This window comes from Grammomys surdaster, unplaced genomic scaffold, assembly GCF_004785775.1.
Source record: "Grammomys surdaster isolate TR1022 unplaced genomic scaffold, NIH_TR_1.0 99, whole genome shotgun sequence".
NCBI classification, from domain to species: domain Eukaryota; kingdom Metazoa; phylum Chordata; class Mammalia; order Rodentia; family Muridae; genus Grammomys; species Grammomys surdaster.
This window is the reverse complement of record NW_021604578.1, coordinates 3,743,521-3,769,682: the sequence shown is the minus strand read 5'-3', so window position 1 is coordinate 3,769,682 and position 26,162 is coordinate 3,743,521. Positions and strand designations below refer to the sequence as shown.

The window sequence follows — 26,162 nt, the reverse complement described above, 5'->3', positions numbered from 1 at the left end:
TTGTCAATATAGCTCACTGAAAAAAGCAAGTGATAAATACATAAAGACAAAGAAAAGACACATATAAAATACATACAAAACATTTCATGCTTTAGATTTTGATTTACTGACACTTAAGAAGTATTGATGAATATACACTTCAAGAATGAATATGCAATCTTAACTTAAAACATCTTTTGAAATTAAAAGCATAATGACAAAGACTAATAGACAAAAGACAGAAGACATTACTTTTGATATCTGAGATAACCTTATATTTAGCTTGATAATTTTAGTAAGGGGCACTGAATCAATAGCTCAATGATTTCAGCTTTCTTGGGGCTGTACAATTTTATCTTATATCATCTGTAAAATGTCCAATGGCAACAATTTATAATATAAATGCATGACTGTAAAGAGCTTGGGTAGAAAAATCTACTAAAATCATAAACAACTATTAGTTCATATATGTTTGTTAAGTATTTTAGAAGTAAACTCCTAGATGGATACTTGGAAGTTATTCATCGCAATATGCATGGACATCCATCAGTGCATCAGATGCTTGCCTTTCCTGATATCAGAGGTGTTCAGGAAAGTCAGACACACTTTTATTTGGGATTTTAAGATGAAAACTGGTTATTCTTGAAGCATCAGCATATAGTTGTACTGCTCTAAATGTAGTTTACAATTATAATTTGAGCATTACTTATATGCATGTTCCTAGATTCTGAATATATTTCTCCTATACTAATACTATCTTTCCAGAGATTTTGTTTTCACATTTCAATTCTCTAATCTTGACCACACTGAGTGATTCATACTCACATGAAACAATTATTGAAGTTATACATAATTGATTTAATTTAATTTAATGCTTTATTTTTATTTATATAACTTTTGTTATTATAAAGTATATTAATTGCTCCTTAAATATTTAAAAGTAGAATAAGGGGGGCAGGTATAGCTTAGTCAAAGAATGCTTGTCTACAATGAACAAATTCATGATTCCTAACTTCTGAATTCTGAAAATCAAATAAGCAAAATCTGATATTTAAATATTTATATTGGGAGTATATTTTAAGTATAATTTTTCAAACTAAAATGTAATTATTTTTACTTTTACTTTTCTCAAATAATAAAAGATAAGCATTTGTTTCCAAATTTTATAGGAAGAAACATCGAGCTTGATGACAAGGTTAGCTTCTCACAAATATGTCATATTCATACACACAGATTCTTTTCACAGCAGACAGAGACTACTATAGAAAAATATCCACTGTTCAAAATGCAGAACATAACTGACAATGGGGTGTCAACCCTCACTTGACACATCTCAATAAAATCCAATCACCTAAGGCTCAGAGTTCATCACAGAAGAAGGGGTAGATAGATCTTAAGAACCAGGGGACCAGGATGTCCAGTGCTGTAGTGTATATTCTATATATATGACAGAGAAGCTGTACCTCTCTCTACCTTCCTCACCTTTGTGTGTGTGTGTGTGTGTGTGTGTGTGTGTGTGTGTGTGTGTATGTCTGTATAGTTATGTGTATGTCTCTGTGTATGTTAGCATTTTGGTCTTTCACCTAAATGCTCTCCCCTCCCAGACCATCTACTCACTCCACTACTTTACCACCTCTGTTCTCTCCTATAGAGATTTGCTGACCACCATCCATAGCGACCACACACTGTCTCTTGTTCACTGCCTGTCAACACTGGAGACCAGGTCCTTCTATCCCCTCCAGATCATCGGCCCTCACCCCTCTTCCCTAAATGACAGGGCCCTTTTAAGGTAATTCTCGTGACCCCTACAGCTGCTAAAGTCGAGAGACTCTCTCATTGGGTCCACCTGTCTTATCTTAAACCTTTCATTCCTCCACCTAAAAATGACTCTTGTTCGTACACATCGACCCTAACAGGATTGCTCTGTTAAGCTTCAGAAGACATCGAGACCATCTACCTTGTCTCCAATCCCAGAGAATGAGATTCCACTCTAACATCTGTGCTTGACCTCACTGGATTAGACATGGGTTTTTCTTCTTCCTGCTGCTGTTTGTTTCCATCCAGGGTAGCCCTTACATCTGGAGATTTGAGGTTCAAGAAACCCCCACAGATAACAGTCTTTCCAAACAGGGTCAGGAAACTGCTCCATAGCCAGATACCAGGAACCAATCCAAATTGCTATCATCCCTGTGTCTGTTGTCCCATCTAAATATTATGATCTCTATACCTGCTTTCTCTTTGACCAGACAAAAGATTATTGTAGAAAATGGCCAGACGAATATGGGGGGCTTCTCATATTGGTCTTGTCAGATACATATGCTAGGATCACGGACCAATCACTTCTTTCAACACCTCAAGACACTCTTTTTCTACATATAAGACCCATGGAATCCCACGTGTGAGACAGGAGTTGTTGGTAAGCTCTACCGAAAAAATCAACTCTGGTCCCGAGTAAGTACTATCCACATCCAGAGAAAATATGTCTCAAGTGTCCAACCTCTAGATATTAGGAAAGTAGGAGAAGTAATCAAATACTCCTCCAAAGCCCTTACCTCTTTGACATCACCTAGCATTAAATGGCACAAACTTGTCATTTCGCCTTTTGCTTCTGACGTGGACCTCAGTGTACTAACTTCTTAATGTCACCAGACCTGGTCGCTTTAAACATTGCTGGCTATGAGTAGCCCCTGGAACTAACTCACAAGTGGTATTTACACCCTCTAGGTGATACTGCCAAGTAACCTTACCTCACTTTTTGTCAGCTTCCCTGATTCCAATGTTGCCATGACTCCATACCTTTCCGCTCTCTCTCTCTCTCTCTGGCATTGCAAACTGTTTTAAGACCTCCAGGACACGTTATGTAGGAATGCTAAGCTCCCTAGACTGAAATAGAATCACAACCCTTGATATAACATCTCTGCCACAATGCCCTATCGTCCAAAACAATTCTTTGTGGCACTCAGGTGTATCATTGCCTACCCTCCAGTGTCCAGGAGTTTGCACGTTAGTACTCCTTTTCCCTGAACTAGGAGTAATCCGGGGAAACAAATCCCTGACAATTCCAGTTATAGATATGATAGCTGCCCTATGTAAGAGGACAGCTCAGGTTGTGCCACTCTTGGATGCTGTGGGAATAGTCATATGTGCTGGTACTGGAAATGCAGGAATAACGACTTCCATGGTCCAATATGATGAATTCACTTTAGAGTTTAAAAGTGATTTTCAAAAAATGTTTGAAACCATGCTTATTATCCAGAAGCAGATAGATTTTTTGGCAGCTGTGGTGCTTCAGAACCAATGGGGGCTAGATGTCCTAACAGCTAAAGAAGGTGGTCTTGGCCTATTCCTTCAAGAAGAATGCTGTTTCTACGTCAGCCAATCTGGGATAGTTAAAAAATAAGATCCAGGAGCTACAATCAGACATTCAGAATTTCAGGGAACATGAGGCCTCTAATTCTGAAATTTTTGAAAACCCTATATGATACTAGATACTCCCTTTCGTAACGCCTTTCCTAATCATCTTCCTGGTGTTATTATTTGCTCCCTGACTTATTAATCTTGTTTCTACATTCTTTCAACAACAAATGCAAAAAATTTCTAACCAAACTATTAATCAGTTCCTGTCACAGGATTACCAGCTGCTGTCCACAGGGGAGCCTGATGTGAACATCTACCAAGTGTATCCCGATGGAGAAAGTCAACTACACCCCAAAATTGACAATGCTCCTAGACAGCAGGAAGCAGTCTAAAAGACACACCATCGGCTTCCCTTTCCCCCTATTTCTTCCCTTATCTTTATAATAAGAAAAAGGGAGGTGTGTTGATATCCAGAGCCAGCTTGGCAAACCAGCTCTAAACTCAGGAATGTCACACATAGGTGACATCCGTTGCTATGACAACCCTGCACACCTTTTTGGAGCCAAGTCCTCACACTTACCTGAGAATCACAGCCTAGATAAAAGGTGAACCATTCCCCTCCTTCATTTTTCTCTCTCCTTTGTCCCTGTTCCTTTCTAATAAAACCTCTACCACCATGTGAAACTGCTTTGGTCTGGTGTGATCTATCTGGACTCCGGTCGCCATCTCAAACACAACAATGTATGAATCTGTATATAAACATAAATATAAAGGCATACAAAAACAATTTATGAAAACAGAGGCCATGAGTTAAAACTAAAGATCAAGAAGGGATATATGAGGAGGTTTGAAGGGAAGAAATGGAATGAGGAAATGAAATTTCTAAAGGAATAATAAATAAATGGAGTGAAATTGAGCTAATTAGATGGACTGTACAGTTCTATAGAAGCCCACTGAAAGATGCCTAAACTCTAGGATCTACAGATTTAGGAAAATGTAAAATGTCTGGCAATTTTGAATCGAATTATTCTTTTTAAAAATACATATGGCCAAAGTGTTAATTCTAAAATCATTTTGGAGATGACCTGAAACTGAGGGATAAATACAACCCATTTTCTATGAAAATCTAGATATCTAGTCTGAGGGCTGTTCACTTAAAAAGTTTACTGTCTGGATTGGAGGAGCTTTTGTTTCCACCTTAAAATATAAAGGCCTTTAGATGCAGCCTGTAGACAGGGGTTCTCATTTAGGAGGAAGTAAGAAACCAGTGCTCCCTACTGCCTTTTCTTCCTGCAGAATCAAAGGAATCTGTATAACCTCTCTTTTCAATGCTGCTATTCTTGGCTGCTATTCTAGTTCTTTGGTTTGGTTTGGTTTGGTTTGGTGTTTTTATCACCTCCACCTCTCTTTATTCCCCAGCCAAGAGAGGTATTCATAAATTCATTTTGACATCATATCAGGAATTAAAGCCCTTAAATATTTCTGAATTTTCTCATCTTCATTGAGACCACCATCAAGGGAATCTATAGCATTTAGCCAAAAAAAAGAAAGAAAGAAAGAAAGAAAGAAAGAAAGAAAGAAAGAAAGAAAGAAAGAAGAAAAAGAAAAAAAGAAAAAAAGTAAAGAAATAAAGACCCCCACAAGAAAACTTACACAGTCAACTAACTTGGGCCCATAGGATTCATGGAGATTGAATTGCGAACCAAAGAGCTTGTATGGGACTGGCCTCTCCGCATAACAGTTGGGTAGCTTGGTCTTCATATGGGACTCCTAACAGCAGAAGCAGGGGCTGTCTATGACTCTGTTGCCTGTCTCTGGGACCCTTTTCCCTTATTAGGCTGCTTTATCTAGCAATAGGAGAAGATCTGTAAATTGATAGGCCAAGGCTAGTTGATATTTACAGGAGGCCTCCTCTATTCTGAATGGAAGAGGAGAGGATGAGGGGCCAGGGAGAGAAGGTGTGAGGAAAAAATTGAGAGGAGATGGGGGAGGGGGAGCTGTGGTTAAATAATATTTTTTAAAAGGAAAATAAAACTGGTCACTTTTCTTTGAGATATATACCCTAAACTATGGTCAATTTCTATTTCCTGTCCTTATAAATTCACCATTTCCTTCACTGAAGATATAACTCTAAACTATTATTACTCATTTGGGGCAATGAAAGTATTAGGTGTGACATTGGGGTATCCCCTCCATTGAGCCTGTCTATAAGATAGAGAGAGAGAGAGAGAGAGAGAGAGAGAGGAAATTTATTGACAATTAAAATTATAGCACATCTATCTCTCTTGGTTGTAGATATATGGTTTCAATATTGAAACTGAGTTAAGATTATGATAGTGTATATCAGGGCAGTTTTTTTATCACAAAGAAAATCATATAATTGTCTAATAACGTTGCATATGTCTGTGCATACTAAGGAGAGTGCAATTCACATCATTGTTTAAAAAACGGCAGTCATTTGATTCTTTGGTCAAACTTTCCTGCTGAGTACTTAAAAGCATGTGTTCACCGCAAATAACCCTATTTTTAAAATATTTGTGTGTGTGTGTGTGTGTGTGTGTGTGTTTTCATGCACATGCTTGCATGATTTTAAATGCACTATATGTGTGCAAGTGCCTGTAGATGTCAACAGAGATTGTCAGGTACTAAGAACTAGAAGTATAGGTAGTTGTGGGCACCATGTAAGTGCTGGTGACTGAACCTGGAAGTGCAGTAAGAATTCTTCATCACTGAACCAGTTTATTATCTCCAATCACTTTCTTTTTTATTATCAAGATCAACCTGAGATCTGGTGCTCAAGGGTCATTTAGGCATGAATAAAACTTCTGGATCCTTGATTCTCTCTTTTACCAGTTGTCCCATCTTTACAGAATAAGTCAACGGTCCTTTTTAACCAATGGATTATCTTGAAAGCACTGGGGAAAATTTGTTTCTGTGTTGATCCTTTTCATTGTAGAAATGGGTACAGCTTAGAGTACACCTGTTGGATGGACCCTCTGAACAGAAGAAGAAGATTTAATGATCTACAGGATACTTCAAAAGGATCCTAAGGAGAGTGCAATTTACTATATTGTTTAAAAAATGGCAGTCATTTGATTCTTTGGTCAAACTTTCCTGCTGAATACTTAAAAGCATGTGTTCACCACAAATAACCATGTTTTAAAAAAATATTTGTGTATGTGTGTGTTTTCATGCACATGCTTGCATGATTTTAGATGCACTATATGTCAAAAGAGAATCATAATTTCCTGAGACTTAATTGACCTTGGACTGGAAGGGACAAGATAGTGTCTTTTTCCATCTCTTTAGCAACCTTAGTGCAGGCTTAAAATTTGATTATTATACAGAGAGAAGGCAAATAATACCAATCTTTCACTTTTTATTACTATGTGATATCTACATAAGATATAGAAAGAAGTCAAACTTTTATTTTATTAATTTTTTATTTTTGGGGGGTTGCAGAAAACTGTTATTGGTGGTATTCAATAGAGTAGGGAGGGCTCCCTGTGCCCCTCCTGTTATTATGGGAGTCTGGGATGGAAATTGTGAGGGAGATGCTCAGTGTTGGGGGCTGAGTTAGAACAGAGACTCCTCAGCAACTGAGGGCCTCTCTTGCTCTAGATGTCCTTGCTGGGGTGGGTTATCCAGGGTTTCTTACTCCTTGGAGGCCATGTAGGCCATGAGATCCATGACCCTGTTGCTGTAGCCATATTCATTGTCATACCAGGAAATGAAGTTTACAAAGTTGTCATTGAGAGCCATGCCAGCCCCAGCATAAAAGGTGGAAGAGTTACTACTGAAGTCTCAGGGGACAACCTGGTCCTCAGTATAGCCCAGGATCCCCTTCAGTGGGCCCTTGGATAACCTGCTTCACCACCTTCTTTATGTCATCATACATGGCAGGTTTCTCCAGGCAGCATGTCAGGTCCACAACGGATACATTGGGGGTAGGAACACAGAAGGCCATGCCAGTGAGCTTCCTGTTCAGCTCTGGAATGACCTTGCCCACAGCCTTGGCAGCACCAGTGGATGCAGGGATGATGTTCTGGGCAGCCCCACGGTCATCATGCAACAGCTTTCCAGAGGGGACATCCACAGTCTGCTGAGTGGCAGTGATGACATGTACTGTGGTCATGAGCCCTTCCATGATGCCAAAGTTGCTTTGGATGACCTTGGCTAGGGAGGCTAAGCAATTGGTGGCACAGATTGCATTGCTGATAGTCTTGAGTGAGTTGTCATATTTCTCGTGGTTCACACCAATCACAAACGTGGGGTCATCAGCGGAAGGGGCAGAGATGGTGACCCTTTTGGCCCCACCCTTCAAGTGAGCCCCATCCTTCTCCACAGTTATGATGCCAGTAGACTCCATGACATACTCAGCACCAGCATCATCCTATTTGATGTTAGCAGGATCTCGCTCCTGGAAGATGGTGATGGGCTTCCCGTTGATGACAAGCTTTCCATTCTCAGTCTTGACTGCCAGTTGAATTTGCCTTGGGTGGAGTCATACTGAAACATGTAGACCATGTAGTTGGGGTCAATGAAGGGGTCATTTATGGCAACAATCTCCACTTTGCCAGATGCAGAGCAGAAGGTAGCCCAGATAACCAGGTGCCCACTACAGGCAAATCCATTCACACTGACCTTCACCATCTTATCTACGGGATGAGGCTGGCACTGCACAAGAAGATTCAGCTGTCTCTGGAACAGGGAGGAGGAGAAACTCGAAGTCAAACTTTTAAATAAACCTTAATTAAGTATGCATGTTGTTCTCATAAGCTTAGTGAGTCCACACCCTGGTTAAAGGAGTGATCACCCTCAAGAAGGTGACAACATACCTATAAAATGAGATTTACTTTAAGCCAAGGTAGGTGGAATAATTATACCTTCAATGAGATAATGTACTTTTCTTTACCAGAAATACTTTTCCTTCACATAGTCCTTCCTGTAGGGGGGTAGATATTTAGAAAACAGCACCCAGTGCAGCTTGTTCCCGGGCAGCCAACATGTTTAAGCTGTTCCTCGGTTCTGACCAGGGCTCCAGCTAGCTAGATTCACAAAGCCATCCCCCACACTGCATCCACAAAGCTTGGCAGAACCACAGACTATATCTGCCATCCTCGCAGTACTTGTAGAAATGAGACCCTTAAAGCTTAATGATTATCTAAAGGATTTATCTACTTAGAAATGCTCAATCAACATTATGCCCACACAATTAGAGTTGTTACCCAATATCTAAACTTTGATAGAAGTTGCTACCCAGGACAGCTTTTGAACACATCCGTGGTTCACCATGGCTGATAGCCTCCTACTTCTCCTCCACTTCCTCTATTTCCCCCTCCCCTTCCTCTTTTTCTCCCCCTCCTCTTCCTCTCTTTCTCTCCTAGTTCCACCTCCTCTTCTACTGCCTTATCACTGAGCTCCACTGGGAGTACAATGTAGCAGAATAAGTATCCTGCTGCATAGTCCCTTCAATATACTGTGGCTGCTTTTTTTGGCTCTGGCCAAAACAGCTGTAACTTTCTTTTTCTTCTTCCCTGCATCTTTCTTTTGGATTCTGGCAACATCCAAGATAATCTTTTTTTGGTATGTTGATCTTCCTTATTCTTTCTCTAAAGCTCTCCATCCTGCCTCCCATTTAACTGCCTGCTACCATGTGCCTAACTACCATGCCAGTTTAGTACAACAATAGTATACCCCTGCCTGCATTCTACTCTCTGTTTTCCTTCTGTGGGCAGGTGTAGAGATTGCAGTTTTCCTGTTCTGTTTGTTTGCTTGTTCATTTGTTTTGTTATAAAAATACAGTAAAATTGTCCTCATGTTCAGAAATAAATAAACAGACATTGAGTAGAAGTTACAAACAAGAAACATCTTTTTTTATTATTATATTTTGTTTTTACTTATGATTCATAAAGACTCAATGAGGTTCCTTGCTAGTGTATCCAAGATGTCTTGAGAATCATTCCCAGAAGTTTATATCATGGTAAAAAAAATAACAATATTAGAGGAAGAAAAAAGCATGATACATTTTCAATTGTACAATATCATTCCTAGGGAGGAACATATCTGTTATAATATGCTTTCACTCTGCGTATAATTAAAAGTAACTGGTAACAAAAATATAAATCAAATTCTCAGGCAAAATCAAATGAGAATGCAATAGTTGATTTCATATCTCACTCAAAAATATCATCATATAGGTAGTTTGAAAAATGAGTGATTGGCTTTGTCATACTATGACTGTAATTGTGTAAAAGAGGGGCCAACAGAGGAATAAATAAGAAGGAAATTAGCACATTAAGTTTGAGAAGTAGATTTTCAAACCATGAAGTCAATATGTCTGAATCAGAAACTTGACAGAACTCATTATGACTATACTTGATTTGGTTTTTCAAGACGAGGTTTCTCTTTGTGACCCTGGCTATCCTGGAATTCATTCTATAGACCAAGCTGACCCCTAACTCAGAGATCCACCTGCCTTGGTTTCCAGTGTGCTGGGATTAAAGGCCTGCACCATCAGTGCCAGGCCTCTCATTTAGAATGAATCAATTTACTGATTCATTCTACACCATTCACAACTGACAAGCCTTTATTCATTACTTAAAAGTTTCAAAAGATAGAAATCCTATTCTTTCTCCCTATCATTTATTTGATGTTTAGTGTTAACTAATTTATAATTATTCTGTATTTAAATTAATTATTTTTTACTTAAAATTCAATGAGTTTTAAACATAGATCATTTACTAACTGCTTCTTGTATTGTAGACTTTCCCCTCAAAAGGATTTTTTAAAATGTATTTTGATGCATGGGACAATAACAGTAAATACAATATACTTATAACTTACATTGAACACTTGCTGTGCTGAACACTATGCCATTTTTAAGTTAACCACTTATAACATAGATTAGAAAACTCCATAAATGTTAATGATCTTCTTTTATTTATTTTCACACACACACAAACACACACATATATAGCTCATGTACACAAGAATAATATTAAACCAAATAATTAGCTGTTTTTAAATATTCACTCATGCCAATATTTTAATTATTAGCAATTTGTTGTTTTTTATTTGTCCAATGCTCTGAAGATCATATTAGATTTAAATTCTGTGAAGCTTGTCTGTTTTCCAGATTTTAATAAATTATGTTGTGCTGTACCTTCATCTATGTCATTAAAAATCACTAAATAAAATGATGACCAGAAAGAGGCACTGTCTCCTGCTCAATAACTAAATTATCATGGCTAGTTAATACTAAATGACAACAAACAGTCCATGCTGTTCCAGTTCAAATGTTTTTATAAAGAAAAGCAATGTCACAAAGTGCTTGGACATTTGCTTTGCTGAAATGCAACTTTATACACCGTAAATCATTTCTTAGATCTAAGGTCAATTATCACAAATAAAAGGAGAGAGAGGCTTGGCTTATGTTTCAGTCTGAGAGTGCTTGACTAATACATAAAAGGTCAGTCCCTCACACTGCTATAAATTATTATGAGCAAACAGAAAAATCAAAATACTCAGTTATAGAAACATTTTACTCACTTCTCCCAAAGACAAGTGCTATCTATATTGCTGGCTCGACCTCTGGAACTTACCTTTATGATTTTGACAAAGAGACAGAGGAGAAAGACATCTTCCTTTCCTAATTCTTCTGATGTAGTTCTGAAACATTCCTGAACATTACGACTACTACTGCTGCTGCTGCTGCTGCTGCTACTACTAATAATAATAATGATAAAGATATCTTTAAATTATTCCAGAAATTGTTAGAGCCAGAAGTTTCTACCCCATCATGGATAATGAAATATTTGTTTTGCTGCTTGTGAGAGACATGCTTTCAAATTCCCTTCTATTTGAAAAGAGTAGCATTTATTTCTGTAGCATCAACGCTTTTGCTGCATCTAAAAATAAAACAGCCTATTCTCTCTTATGTTACCGAGTGAGTATATGCAACTTTAGTCTCCAAATCCCACCGTAATGAAGATATTACGGTAATGTCTTCATTTACGATAATTACGGTAATGCCTTAGCCCATTACATTGAACTCCAAGAACAGTGAAGTAATGAACTTATTAAGGTTTTTACTTCTCTGCTTTTGGAAAATGCAGAAAATATGTCTTAAAAAGAGAATCAAAATGAATTGCTTCGATAAACGGGTAATAAGAAGCAGAGATGGGCTGGGTTAGAGCTTGCTTAGGAAGTAATTAGCATTTCTAGGCCGCTAGTAAAATGTAGAATGAAGTGTGAGGAACTGAGTGGAGGTGTTATGAATGTGTCACTCCTCAGCTAAATAAAAACAATGGATGCAAGGATAATAATCACATTCCAAAATGACAAAGAGGAAGTGAAGTATACTACTCTAGAGTCAGAGGACACAATTCTCATCTTGGCTGTATCACTCAAGAAAAAAAAACACAACATCATTTAAGGTTTGGGTCACATCAATCTTTAAAATCAGATGCCTAAAGTGTATATTCACAAAATATACCCTTCTTGTCATGTCGACAATTCAGTCATTTTAAGTTCTTCATCTCCATCACATTTACATTTTTGGTATGTTGGTTGATTTCTCTGATTTTTTTAAAATAATAAAACGTTGTTAAGTATCACGAATACAAACATATCCTGTTCCTGACCTTTTTTTCCCACCCATATGTGACCACAGCATATCTGAACTGATAAACTTCATCTTTGGTATTTAACAGACTGCATACTCACAATGGCTAATCTTTATCAGTCACCAAAGGTTGTTGTGGTAACTTTGAAACAGTTGTTGATAGTGTAGCTATTTCATCCAATTGCAACAAAAGTATTTAGTAAGTGTTTGAAGTGTGTGTGATTATATTATTTGATAATTATACATTTTTCTAAGATAAGGTTAAATACAAATCAAAAGGAGTCAACATTAGCTCACGAATGGAGTGATTATCCATAATCAGCCAACTTTGAAGCTTTCTGCATGGGCAGGGGGAGCAATCAGCTCTGCTTTTCGTTCATTATCAGGAGAGTTGCTTTTGAAATTGCTGCTGTTTGCATAGTTGAAGATAGAGGGGAAAGCTTGTTTTCCTACTAACATTTCATCGACTGCTTGTTCTTCACCGATAGTTTCTGACACTTTATCTTCCTGGCAGCTGGACTTTCTACCTGGCCAATGTTGAGTGGTTTCATTAAAATCTAATTGATTTTGCAATAGAAAGGCTCGATGCTAGCATGTGTCTTCTCTCCCTTGATGGCCTCAGAATAACTAATTCTGTGTTTAAATGACAGCATGCAAAGATGGCAAAACCACTTGCAATACAGTATTTGTTCCTTATATAAAGAAAAGATATTTCTTATTTCATTCCTTGCCAAAATTTACCTTACACAAGTTGATTATTACAAGAAGTTATGAAGGCTTAAACGTAATTACCTCAGAACTCAAACAATGGCTTTTTAAAATGATGGCTTTTCAAAATGAAAGGCAATATTACATCATGTCACTCAGACATATGAACGATTTTATGAGTCTTTGCTTACTTAATGCCCCCCCTCAGGTGGACCATAAAGTTTGTGTCTATGTAGGTGATATTTATCTTTGAATATTCTTTTCTATTCTATTGTGTGCATATGTGTATTTATTTTCCATCTGTAAACATCTGCATGGCAACTTTCTAGCCTTCAGACAAGATTTTTTGTTCTCTCCTTTATGAAAAGAAATGTTTTTAAAGTCAAAATTAGAACTCGATATATGTAGTAGTTCTTTTTAAAATCAAAATCAAACTCAATATACCTACTGCCCAATTGTGAGAAAAAAATACTGTATGTTTGACTTTCCATAAGAAAACCCCAAGACTTAATGAGCTAAAGAAAGTCCTAAGTGAAATCCACTGGCCTATTATTTTGTTGTCCATGGGATTTAATAACCATGTAGAAAGCATTGTTCAGAAAACTAGAGGGTGTCCCCTTCAGGTGAAATCTGAAAGGTACCAGCAAGGCAAGATGGGGACCTCCTCTCCCTATTCACATTTAATCTTTTCTTTCATGAGCACTAAATCATAGCTTCAAGTTGATTAAATTAAAGATTCAATTAAATACATATTTTTAAGTGTACACACTTGCTTTGAATGAAAAAGCATCTTTTGAAAGACAATCAGTTTTCAGAAGTAATACTCAGTGTACAAGGCCATTGTTATTTTCTATAAGTTATTTAGCATGTTTTAAATTGGAAAATTTAATACGTACTCCAGAGATCAAAGGACCAATAGGTAAAAGCTGAATAGGAATATCTTCAAGCAATTTTCTATTATTCTTTTACATTGAGGATGAAAGACTATCAAGAATGCTGTGGCCAAAGAAAATATCCTTTTATCATTTTTAATTTTTTAAAATTTCTCTCTGTATTGCTCATTCTGTAATGCATGGCTCTTTATTTTCAATCCTTTATTTTTAATCCAACACAAAATGAAAAGTAATTCCAAGATTTTTTATTTTTAAAAAAATGTCCTGTGCTTCTAATACTAAAAATGTTGTTGCATCTATTACTTTTAATTGAAGCAACATGAAAAGTGGGCACATATATACATATATCCAATCATATGTCATATATTAGAAATCATTTATGTGGCCCTAAATCTTTCTATTAATATGTTAGATATAGAAAACTCTTAATGTTATATAATTTAAAGACTGTATAAGACTGTATTTACCGATGCAAATTAAACAGGTTGCTATCCACAGTAAAATGCAAAATGAAGTTAAGGTCAATATATTTTAGAATTTACTTATGAAATATTTTCTTGGAGCTATATATAACACATTAAAGATTCAAAATATAGGAATATTCAAAAAGGAGGCTGAAATACATTCCCCAGTCAGCCACTCCCTCTATTTGATTTAGATTATTATAAAATCTAAGTTAGACATATTACAGACTGAGTCAGGAGGTGTATAAAATTTTAATTGAAACTGGAACAAAGAACTTTCTCCTGTATTTTAATTCTTGGTGGTTAGTTTTTTAGGGGTCAGTGAATACTTATTAATTTCATTTCTGTTGATTACTATGTGATTTCTATAGGATAGTGCTAAAGCAGATCTAAAAGAAAAAGCTTCATGCATTAAACATTTTGAACCTCTTGCTGACTGTACCGTCTTCATCACATTATACTTAAGATGTAGTTAGGGGATCAAAGGATGTTTCTGTATTTATCTTACTTCTTAAGATGCTTTGTGAATTCCAGACCAGCTGGGGAAAGGGATTCTCTCCTGAATCTTAGATGCATTGGTATACATATCTTATGGATTCATTTTCAATAGTTTCAGATACAACGTGGGCAAGACATACAAAGAAGCAAAGCAGAGTCTATATAGTCTACAAGTCAACTTTTATTTTTCAGTATTAAGAATAAAAAAAAAGATGAATTTTTTTTAGAGTTTCTCAGTTCATACCAAGAAAATAAAAATTCAGTTTTAACTAAAAATATAGGAGGCCTAGAAAAATTTCCCAGACATGGATCATTTAAAGAAACGATGACAGATTTTGATTATATGTATTTTTAAATTATAAACCTGATGATCGATGCAGTATAGACTTTTTGCACACTAGCTATTAAAATAGGATTTAAAATTCTATATTTTTTTCTAGAAAAATGACCCAGGATTTAAGACTGTACATACAAAATGCAACTAGGAGTCATTATAACTTGATTTTATTAAATTCCATATAATTTACCTAGTATATGCTAACAATATTTGCTGATAAGAATGCATGCCAGGTATTTTTGAGCCTTTCTTACACGTGAATAATCTTTTTGATAAATAATAAATTTATTATTTGGTGACTAAAGTATAATTATATAAGAATAAATTCTTTATATACATATATATTAAGCACCCTATATAAATACAATATGTATTTTTGAACATATAAACAAACAATTTTTGTGTGCATAAGAAAATGGACACAGGCTATGGATTTAATGTTTAAGGTTTATTCTTAATGAACAATGCAGTGGTTTTTGTCATATACCAGATTCATGTTGGGATCAATTTTAATCAGTGCTAAGCAATTTCATAGGTCTTAAAATGCAGTAGGGGTTGTTAAACACTATTTTTCATATTTATATTTGACAAGGAATTTCTGTAATACCTAAGCAAAGTATTTTAGCATGAGTTTCTTTGGAGAACCTAATCTTCATCACATAAGTAAAATGTGGCTACTTGTCAGGAAAGAGTGAGATAGTAAGTTAAAATTCTCCTTTAGTCTCTTGTCCTTACAAGAAACATTTCCAGACTTTTCCTGAATTTTGAAGAACATTAAATGGATAATCCCTTCCAGTTTTGATCTGCAAAAACCAGGACCACCTACAACATAGAGTATTTGGCAGATGAAATGGCTCACTACTTAAGAACTGCTCTTGAAGAGGACGTAGTTTTAATACACAGCACCCTCATGGCAGCTCACACCTGCCTGTAGCTCAGTTCAAGAGATCTGATACTTTCTTTCTTGGCAAAGATATCATCTATGCTATATAGAGCCCAGGGACTCACCTAGGCTCACATACATACACATACATATTTTTAAAAATTAATTTTAAATGAGAATACTCTGTAAGGGATATTTTCAGAATTGATCTTTAAAAAAAAGAAAACAACAACAGCAACAACAACAAAAAAAACAGAACATGTATACTCTCAGACTCAGGGAAGATCATAGCACCTTCTTGGCTCCGCCTTTCTGTGACACACAAGTAACATTTGTATATCTAGGCACTCTTAGGGAATGCTGTATAAATACCACACTCCACTGAATTAAACTGCACTTACTCCATGAGTTCAATGCCTGGTTTTGTTTGGTTGGTTGCTTTATCTTCACAGTACAAAACTTTGGCTGATACCCAAATTATTTTGTTTATGAAGAATTGAATTATTAGATTAAGATAAGGCACCTCTTCATTTCTTTCGTAACTTCCACTACCTCTTATGAGATTTGTTTTGTTTTGTTCTTTCTGACAGCTAAAATCTCAGGGGATCCTTTCCTACACATTTGTTCAAAATTTCAGTGAGGTTTTAAAATGTCAGTTAATTTCTTAAAATAGCACCAGTAAAATTGAAAGATTGAATTTCTGAGTGAATTGGTATGATTTCTTTCAGGTTTACAGAGAGCTGAGTAAGGAAAAAAAAGATCATATACACACACTGTACTCTGTTCAAACCCCTTCAGTGGTTTTCTCTCATGAACATCGAAATCCTGTGGAATGTGAAGTACATGACCAATCTGGGGAGCTGGAGAGATAGCTCAGCAGTTAAGAGCACTGGCTGCTCTTCCAGAGGACCTGTGTTCAATTCCCAGCACCCACACAGCAGCTCACAACTGTAACTCCCGTTCTAGGGGATCTGATGCCCTCACAGAGATATACATACATGCTGGCAAAACACAAATGCACATAGAATAAGAATAAATAAATCATTTAAAAACGATTAGTCCGTATCAAAACATGAATGTTGATAAGGTGCAATATACGCATAGGTGCACTATAACCATCATTGTGTTATATATTTTAGTGTTTGCTCAAGTATCAATATCATACCCATTATCTTTCCTATTAACCAATTTTGCTTCCCTGAAAGTCCCTCATGTTGAAACTCTCATCCCCAGTGCCTAGCGCCTGCTGACCATTTTGACCATTTTATTTTCTCTATTGTCTGGCATTTCCAGTGAATCATACAGTTGTTCTTTTAGACTGGCATGTGATAATTAACACAATGTGTTAAAAATCCCACATCTTCAGTAATTTGGTAATTTTTCTATTTTCGTGAGAGAGAACATGTCAGCTGCTTCTGCTTTTCCATGAAGCTGTCCAGTCATTTACGGAGAGACTTTGCTGAGTGTGCAGCTGTCACCACTTTATAGTATATGGGCGGGAATACAAAGCCAGATACTGTGGTTAGACTACATGTTGCTATGTAACTTCCAAACAGTTTTAAATGTTTGAAATGGTTATACTGATATGCATTCTTCTTCTTTTGGCAGTAAATGAAGGCTTATATATCTTCAAGATCTGAACATATTCTTGATGTTAATGTTCCATATTTTAGTGACTCTCACAAGCACACAGTGGCATCTCCTGTTTTATTTTGAATAGTCCCAATATCATATGATTTTCTCATGTTTATTGATACATTTTTGTTTTTGTTGTTTTTGTATCTGTTCAGAAACCTAAAAAAAAAATCATATTCCATGACATAAAGAAATTGACAAATTTGGTTCCATTAAAAATGTTTTCTGTCGGGTGGTGGTGGCGGATGCCTTTAATCCCAGCACTTGGGAGGCAGAGGCAGGCGGATTTCTGAGTTTGAGGTTAGCCTGGTCTACCGAGTGAGTTCCAGGACAGTCAAGACTACACAGAGAAACTCTGTATCAAAAAAAAAATATTTTCTTCCTCAGTGAAAGACAATTATACTAACATAACTGGAAAAAAATAGCCCAAGGAAAAACAAAATTTTGAAAACACTTACCTGAAAAAGAATTTTTATGACTTCTTCAACTTATACAAATACTTTTTATAATGTACAATAAAAAATCTTATTAAAAAGTGGCACAATATCTGAGCAATTAATGTTTTAATTATCAATAGCTACTTTATATTTATATATTGAAGATTAAATACAGAATTCTATAAAAAGTGATGATCTATTTAGTTCTCTGCAAATTTATTAGGTATCCTTCTAAAAGGAAATTATTTTGGCCTCACAAATAAAATGATGGTTTTAAGCAATCAAATTTAAGTTACTAGGAATGGAACTACATCCAGAAATGTGGTGAGAGTGTTAATAGTATATCTAACTATCACCAAAGATAAATAAAATCAAAGCCAAAACAATAGTGTTAGCCTAGTATGGTAGCTCATACACACTTGGAAACCTGAGAATTGGTCAGCTGGATAGGAGGATGAGGAGTCTGAAGGGAGTCTGAGCTGTGTAGTTGGAGACCTTCATAGGTTACACAGCAAGGCTATAACAAGACAAAACCAATATTTTAAAAAGGAATATGATTTTTGTTTTGTTTACCTCTTCCTGTCCATACATATGTTACACACACACATAGACACACACACACACACACATAGAGAAAGAGAGGATCTATTTCTTTATAACTAAATAAGACTCCATTGTACATGAGTAATTCCTTTTCTTTATCTATTTTTATTCATTCATTCATCTCTTGGTAGACACCATGGCTAGTTCCAAAGCTTGATCACTAGAAAGTTGACTCAAAAGGTAATTTTATTACTTAACACACACACACACACACACACACACACACACACAATTTCCAGGTTTTCCAGATTATCTATCACAGTGACTGTAGTAGTTTATTTTCCAGGCAGTAGTGTACAATGGTTCCTCTTTCTGACATGATTCACCAGCATTTCTTATTTGTGTTCTGTGTGATAGCCATTATGACCAGCTTCAGTTATAATTCCAATGTAGTCTTAATTTGCACTTCTCTGATGATTCAGAATTTTGTATGCTTTTGGTATATTTATTGGATATTTTTATATATTATTCAGAGATCTGTGTGTTTCTTTTATTTGTATATTTTATAAATAGATAACCTATGCATTTGGCATTTAAGTTTTCTGAGTTACTTAGAGTTTCTCGATGTAAGTCCCCTGTCTAGAACCTGGCTAAGAAAGGTGCCTCTCACTCTGAAGCTGTGTATTCACTCTGCTGATCCTGAACTTTCTCCTGTGGAAACATTGGACCTTCACTCAGTCACATTTATCAGTTCTTCCGTTTACTTCTCAAACTAGCACAGTCCTTCCAGAATGAACTCAGAACTATCTGGTTTTCTCTGATAACTTGAAGTACTCTTACTTTAAAGAACGTGACATATGTTGAGATACTTTTTATATGGAGTGAAGTAGGAGGACCTGCCTCCATTCTTCCAGCTGTAAATAATGACTGCCTCAAAACCATTTACATCAGAGGCTATCTTTTCTTCCATATGGATTTTTAAATACATTTGTCAAAAATTAGAAGGCGTTACGGTATGTGTCCATGCATGCATGCTTGGGTGTGTGTGTGTGTGTGTGTGTGTGTGTGTGTGTGTGTGTGTATTGGATCTTCTATTTCCTTGGTCTACGCATCTGTTTTTGTGCCAATATCATTCTATTTCTAGTGCCATGTCTTCACAAGTTTATCCTGGACTCATGTTTTGTGATATCAGCATCATTATTTCTTTTGATTAGGAATGATTTTTATTTATTCAGAATCACCTCTGCTTTTAAGCAAACAATCCATTTCAAAAGAATACTTCTGTCAATTCATAAACATGAGGTGCTCTGTATTTTTGAATATGTTCTTTAATTTTTTTTCAAGATTTTAAAGTTTTCATTTGAGACATCTTCTACCTCCTGGGTTAGATTTATTTTTCTGGGACTATTGTAAGTGAGCGACTTGTCCTGACTCTTTCTCAGACACTTCCTGTCATGATGGAGCATATTCATAAACTATAATCCACCCTTTCTCTGAAACTCAAAACAAAACAAAAAGCATACCCCAAAACAAAACCAAAGCAAAGTATTTCCTGCTTTAAGTTGCTTTTGTAAGACAGTATCTTGTTTCTGTAAGTCACTAATGCCATGTTCTAATGGCTTTTATTTATCAGTTTAACATGCTAGCAGAGTATACTAAGCAAATGTAAATAACAATTATATAACTAAAATGACAAATAGAATTTCATTTTTACATGTGAAAGGTTCATTTTCTACATGTGAATGGTTTATACAAATCCTCCTCAAAATAATCTTTTTCCTGCTAACACTCATCATTTCCATTTATTGAAATCTAAAAACATCAATTATGCCTACTTTCCATTACCTATTTTTGTTAATTTTTTTATAGTTTAAACTTCTGTATAATTTCTGTACCGTACAAACACAAATGTAATTAATTAAGCAAAATTCTTTGAAAGTAGTTTTTGCAAGTCCAAATAGAGCTCCAGTTTAAAAATAAACACTCAGACAATAATTATAAATAATGGTTCAATGTCTCAGAGGATCTTGTCAGGACAGTCCTTTATTTGTGTGAAATCTATCATAAATTTTAGATGAAAAAATAGATACTGAAAGGCTTGATTGAATACTGTTGTCACTCAAGCCGAAAAAGCATATCTTCTGACTTTGTCTGCTTTCCTTTTATCTGGCTGCATGCACCATTTCTCCTTCATACAGCAACTTAAAGCCAGACAAAGAACATTTTCATTATACTCAGAGTGCACAAGTGGCAGATATCAGGACCCCTTGACAGACAGTCCTGCAGTTGGGAGCACCCAGAGTCCAGACCTGCGCAGGTGGAATTATACAGGCTGACAACAGCTACTTTGCTGTGCTAAAAGCTTGGGCTACTGCTCTGTGTTATCCTGTAACAAGCCAAAAAGCAAAAGGCAAAAAGACAAGGGGTGGGGTGGGGAAGGAGGGATTTCTATCACAGAGAGAACAAGTCATAGCAGGTGAGATTGTGCCCATCTTGCATAAAGAACTATTCTAATGAACAAACTTGTATGTTCTTCTCTCTGCAAACCATGGATACAGGACAAAAGGCGTCACATTAGATAAGAGCACAGGAAGACTAGAATCAAACAATCTGGTGGACGCTAAGTAGCACTTCAGTATCTCTTCCCAGAATGTTTATTCAATATCTGGTTTCAGACAGAAACTAGCTGAGCAGTCACCAAGGAGCTGCTGGAGACTGGTTTGTGCTAAAGTTTTGCTTGACAAATTGATGTTAAAAACCCTTATCCCAGAACCTCAAATTAAAGGGGTGTTAGCTTTTGGAAATCTTGGCAGATCATGTTTACAGGTTCCTTGGGTTCGTCTATGGTGATCCGTCAATATTTTACTTCTGCGTGGACCACAGTAGTTCAAAATTGGCAAGACGATTTAGGAATTTCTAGTCACTAGCAACAGTAACTGGCAGTTGGTAATTGATATAAAAATCATTGATAAATGACAGATGTACTCACATTTCTCCCTTGACTTTCTTTGTTTATCATAACAAATCCATGCGCATATAACCTAAAGTCTAAGCCTTCAGAGATTTTGGTTTATGAAAAATACTGAAAACATAAATAAAACTGGAATTTTCTTGATTCTTAGCTGTTCTCATATTCTGGTCAGGACAGATTTATCTTCTCTGATGAGGCAAGGAGATTGAGATCCGCTCCTAAGGAACTAATCGCTTGGCTTAGCTTCCAACAATGTAGACTGTGTAAGGCTGTGTTCAGTCATTTTAAGAGTCATATTTCACTGCTCTTAGATGCTCTCACAGAACCAACAACTGAGCGTTCTTCATAGATCACTAAAACCACAGATGAGCCTATGATATCCTTTCAGTTACACTCCATTTCCAACTGTCTGGATATTTTTATGCTTACCACACTTGTTTGCAAGGGATTGAATTGTCACTTCGCATTCAGGGGAAGATGCGGTGTTTCAGGTGTGGTAAGACTGTGGGGATGGTCAGTGGGAGTGGGGACTCATAATGAAAGCTTCACAGGACTGCGGAGTCCCTTTCCACATGGGGCATGAGGAGATTCTGTAGACCAAGAAAAGAGCCTTCACTAGGCACAAAATCTCCTGTCTCCATGATCACAGATTTCATGTACTCTTTAATGTCTCTTGTTTGCAAGTGTCTCTTGTCTAATTTGCTGGGGTATCCCAGATGACTAGGTAATCTTTAACTTGGGCTCTTCATGGGTTAAAATTGATATTGCATTATAATTATTGAATTTCTCTACTGGTTATAATATATTTCCATATTAAAGCTTCATAAACTTCATATACTTACTCTCTCACTAGTACTAGTGTACGACTTAAATCTCTTGCCTACCAATAAGCAAAACCTAACTAAAAATACAGTGCATTTCCACGGCAGATTCAAAGTAAAAGATTTTTCTTCTGCAAATTGAAGATAAAAATAAATTGATAGTTGTTTGATTTGAATTACAAGGAACAAATTTATCCTGTTGACTTTGATTCATAATTTTTTATTATTAAATTTAATGTTTCATGTCGAAGTTCAAGAGGAGGTTTAAGGCTGTTAGTAGAATCTGAGTGTTTCTGTAAGGTTTGCACACATTTTCAGGTGAATTAAGTAAGCTCTGAGCTTTTAAAGTCAATTAAGAATCCAGGATGTGCTGCTTTGCTTCCTGACCAAGAGGAAGCCACCATAGTCCAATATTCTAACTCCTTGGAGAGTCATTTTTCCTTAATGGGTTTTACTTGAGTGATCCATTCTGGTTACATAAGATGCTACACAATTAAACACACTCTGTGTGGCTTTGGATGCATGCACACGTGTATCAGAAACAATACACGTTGCTTCCTTATATAGCCTGAAAAAAAGGAACAAGCAATGCATGCACACTGCCAATAGCCACTTCAGTGGAGAAGGGCACAGAGGCTGGCTAGAAAAAGAAGAACTTTAACAGAGGAAAATGGCAAGGCTCAGGGGAAGGAGGTTGATTGTTTCTTTAAGGTTAGAAGTCATAAGGCTGATGGGCAATGCGCTGGGAGCTGGAGATGTGATTTGAAAAGAGTCAATTAAGTCCAGAGAGGCAGGGAAGTGGTTCCAGATGGCAGGTAAAACACAGGAGCAAAGGAAAGTGGTGGAGTGGATAGAGGTGAAGAGGGTGAGGGGTGCCTAGATAAAGACACTAGGGGGACTCCTAAATCTGAATTTAATAATAGAATAAAATAAGCAAGCAGAAAAACAAATGTTCTGAAACAGTTTTCAGTAACAATCCCATGTAATTCAAGATCAGAGGTTTAAGTATATTTGCAACTACTGAGGGTACCAGTAACATCATCTTCAACAGCCACCTCTTCTTCCCTGACATCACTCCATCACCATCAAAACCAAGCCATATATATATAGCAAGGAACAATTGGCTAATAGTTTATATATAAAATAGCTCAGTGTGTTTTTCCAGTGTTGTTTAACTTTATAATCAATATTATTACTTATCTTGAGAAAAAAGTTACAATTAAGTTAGTACTTGTTTTCCAGATGTAAACTGAATTACTCATATTATAACAGACCAATTATCCTCACAAGGTTTAAGACTCCTCTTATAGAAATGTCTTTTGTCTCTGTCTACTACTAAGCAACCAATATTGTACCTCTTAGAGATTTCCTGATTATAACCTTCTATCTTTTACTCCAAATGACCATCCTCTTTAGGTAGGAGCTGTCAACGTTAGATAACATATGTCTCTTTGTTCACATTTCTAGGTCTCTCTCTTTATCGTATGCCAGGATACCAGGGACAGTAAATTTACATTGATTACATATGTATTGTTTTATAATTAATTGAGAAGGTACGAAAGGTTAGACATTTTACAATGTTATAAGAATATAATTACTTCTTCTGTCTAGACGTATGAGAACATAGAATTAAATAAGGTAACTACAAAACCACATAAGAAAGTAGTTAAAGGATTATAGAGTTAACATGTAATGTTTTGTGTTCTTTATCAATTGAGGCATGAACAAAATGGTTTTCCCATATCTTGGGAGTGTCATGTAAGTGTAACACACAAAGGGCCAGAGCTGTGTGGTCCCACACAGATTAGGAAACAGTAGGTTCTAAGTATTCTTTATAACTGTCAAGTTGGGTGTCTCAGAACAGCATAACTCAGTCCCTTGAAAAGGATTTTCCAGCCCCTGTGCTGTCAGTATACTACATTGAACCACCCTCAGAATCACACTCAAGGTGTGGCCTCAGAAGTTACAATGCTATAACCTGGCTAAGAAACATTTGTGACAAACATTATACAAACTATTCCCACAAGTATTTCATTAAGAAAAGGTGTTGTATAAGGAGATACCTTGATACTACAGCTATAAAAGATGAGTCATCTCCATCTGTCAGTGTTTGTATACATGAATACCAAATTTTGCTTTATGATAGAATGATCTAGTACGGTATTCATCAAAGGACTGTCTCTTACACACCGTCTCCACCATTATCTAACCAGGATGGAAAACTGGGAGCTCTGCTAGCACACATATAGGAGATGGTTTTCACTACAGAGTGTAGGTAAGACTTGAGTAGTCAAAGACCTTCACAAGGCTAAAACCCAAGTTAATGCACCTGCTCCTCAGTCCACTCAGAGAATACATTCAATATAAACTGCACAATGATATATCATTTTCACTATCCACAACTCTGTGTGTGTGTATGTGTGTCCTGATACATCATTTCACAGGATTCTATAAATTGCCTTTTATTATCAAAATCACATGTGATATCAGAAGAATTTTGGAACATAAAACTATTCATATTATTCTGAAGTGTGTTCATAACTATAATTAACTGGCCTTTGTATTTAACTAAATCATAATGGATCAGTTTGCCTCACTATTTCCTCCTGCCCCTCCTATGTCCTCTCCCTTCCTCTTATTTAGCTGTATTTGTTATATGTACACAAAAATGAGTAAACATTAAAGTATACCCTACTGAGTTCCTTCAGAGTTGCATGCATGTGTATTTTCCCCTAGAGCTGACCTCTTGATATTGCAAGCAATCAGGGAGCTTGTTCCTGAGGAAGACTTATTCTCCCTTTCTGTGAAGCTGTTAATTTCTTGCAGGTTTTCATCTTTCGTGGGACTCCCTGTTGTTTATCCCTTCTACGCTGAGATGTCAACTGTTTCTTTGGAATCATTCTGATCCCGCTTACCCAGTTGCGATATGAAGATTTTTTAGTGTAGGTTCCCTGTCATAACTAGTAGCACAATCTCACAGCAGAGTTCCTACTCTCCTGATTCTTACACATAATGTTCCCTGAGCCTTGGGTATAGGAAGTATCTAGATCTACCATTGTGGCAGAATACCCCACAGTTCATGGTTCTCTGAGTTATGATTAGATATCCTTCTATAACAGTTTCTGTCTGCTGAAAAATTACATTTCTTGAAGAGGAGTAAATACTATGCTTATCTGATTAAAAAACAAACAAACCAGGAGACCTCCACATTCCACAAAGCAACTGAGGAATACTGAAAATGAGAGAAACACTCTTAAAGATTGGCTACTAGTGCCAAATGGCTAACCCTGATAACCTACATACAAGTATCCTTATACAGGCTAAGCAAGCATAATACAAATACACATATGCAGGTAACAATGATTAATGGAGAAAGAGGCCATAACTTTGAAAAGGATCAAGGAGTACTATGTGGGAGAGTTTGGAGAGAGGAAAGAAAGTGGGAGGCAGTTATAATCTCAAAAAAGAAGTTGAACACTCTCATTACAATAGGATAGTTTCTTTTAAAATAGATATTATACGCTAGTAATGTTCAATACAGTTTGATGACTATTTGCTGATCCAGTATAGGAACTAGTGTGTCATCAGTAGGCTGAAATCATCCAGACTTCTACCAATCTGAACCAGTTAAATTAATACTCTAGATCAATTTAACTTAATATTTAGGGGTGACTTGTTTTAGACCCATCTTCATAGCTTTATCCTTGTTAATATCAGGCATTTATATTTTTTTCTGCTGTGTCATTTTACTAGTTCAAACCTCATTGGTTTACTTTGCTACATCTCACAGGGTTCAATTGGCTACTATCAAAAAATAATCATGTTCTGCTGGTACTGGGTAAATACAGTCTTCTTTTTCTCTGCCTCCCCTTCCTTCCCTTCCATCCCTCCTTCTCTCATCTTTTTCCCCTCTTCTTTCTTCCTCCCCATCTTCTACCCCTCTTTCCCTCCTCTCTTTTCTTTATCTCCTCCTGTCCCTTTCCTTTTTTCTCTCCATATCAGGAGATTGA

The 26,162-nt window shown here is 36.4% G+C and overlaps 1 pseudogene; it reads right to left on the bottom strand.

The window, feature by feature from the left end:
* Positions 1-6,990: 6,990 nt before the first annotated feature.
* On the bottom strand, positions 6,991-7,989 carry LOC114636131 (annotated as a pseudogene).
* Positions 7,990-26,162: the final 18,173 nt, after the last annotated feature.